Source organism: Panthera tigris, chromosome C2 (genome assembly GCF_018350195.1).
Source record: "Panthera tigris isolate Pti1 chromosome C2, P.tigris_Pti1_mat1.1, whole genome shotgun sequence".
Taxonomy (NCBI): Eukaryota; Metazoa; Chordata; class Mammalia; order Carnivora; family Felidae; genus Panthera; species Panthera tigris.
Window position 1 is genome coordinate 95204181 of NC_056668.1, and position 927 is coordinate 95205107.

Genomic DNA, 927 nt, shown 5'->3' on the forward strand with positions numbered 1-927 from the left:
ACACTCCTCACCTCCATTCCCCACATCCTTTGTTCCAGGTGAACCAGAATTCACTGGTGGAGCCAACCAGAGGCTTTTGCACGCCTTCATGCCTGAAACTTTTGAGCCTGATTTTTCTACTTGGGACCCTTTTCTCTCTCTTGTTTAACTTCCCATTCTTCAAAATCCAGGCAATGTCACTCCCTGTTCAAAGTCTGTTCTGCAAGGCAAGCATAGCCCAACTGAGCCTTCCCTGCCTACTTACTTAGGTCTGTCTTCCCTGATGGCTCTTACCCCAGTGGACTCTTTGGCTTACAGGCTTATCTTCCCACTAGGTTAAGCTTCCATCAAAGATGTGAGCTGTACCTTGTTCATCATTGAATCTCGCATCTAGAACAGTATCTGACCCAGAGTAGGTTCTGTTTATGGAGTGAGTGAAGTTTTTACTGCCAGTGTGTCTCTAATGGGGGTGGTGGTGCAGGGCTGTGGGGGGGGGGTGGGGAAGGGAAGAAGCCAGGAGAAGCAGCATCAGAGAAGGCTGCTGAGAGGAGGCTGGGCTTACCGAAGGCAACCCCCCCTGGGTGATAGTTTTGCAAAGGGCCAGTTTAGAGACATGCTAAATCCTCTTTTACTACTGTCCCTCAGAAGGTAACTATAATTGCTGAAATTTCAAATGTATTAACACATTTGATGCATTTGCCAAAGTGGTGTTTAACGACCTGTATTTCACACAATAAAGTAGGGCAAAGTTAAAAACTCAAGTTTGCTTTAGATTTGTATCTGCCACCATCTGTTGGTTCCCGGATCCTGGGTTACATCATTCTTATTTTTACATTAAACATTACCAGTAATAAAAACAAAGAAAGGGGAGAAATAAAAGCTCATGTAAGGAAATTCTGATTTCACATGGTCTCAACAGAGTCTTTTGCTTCTCAGTAATTCCAGAAA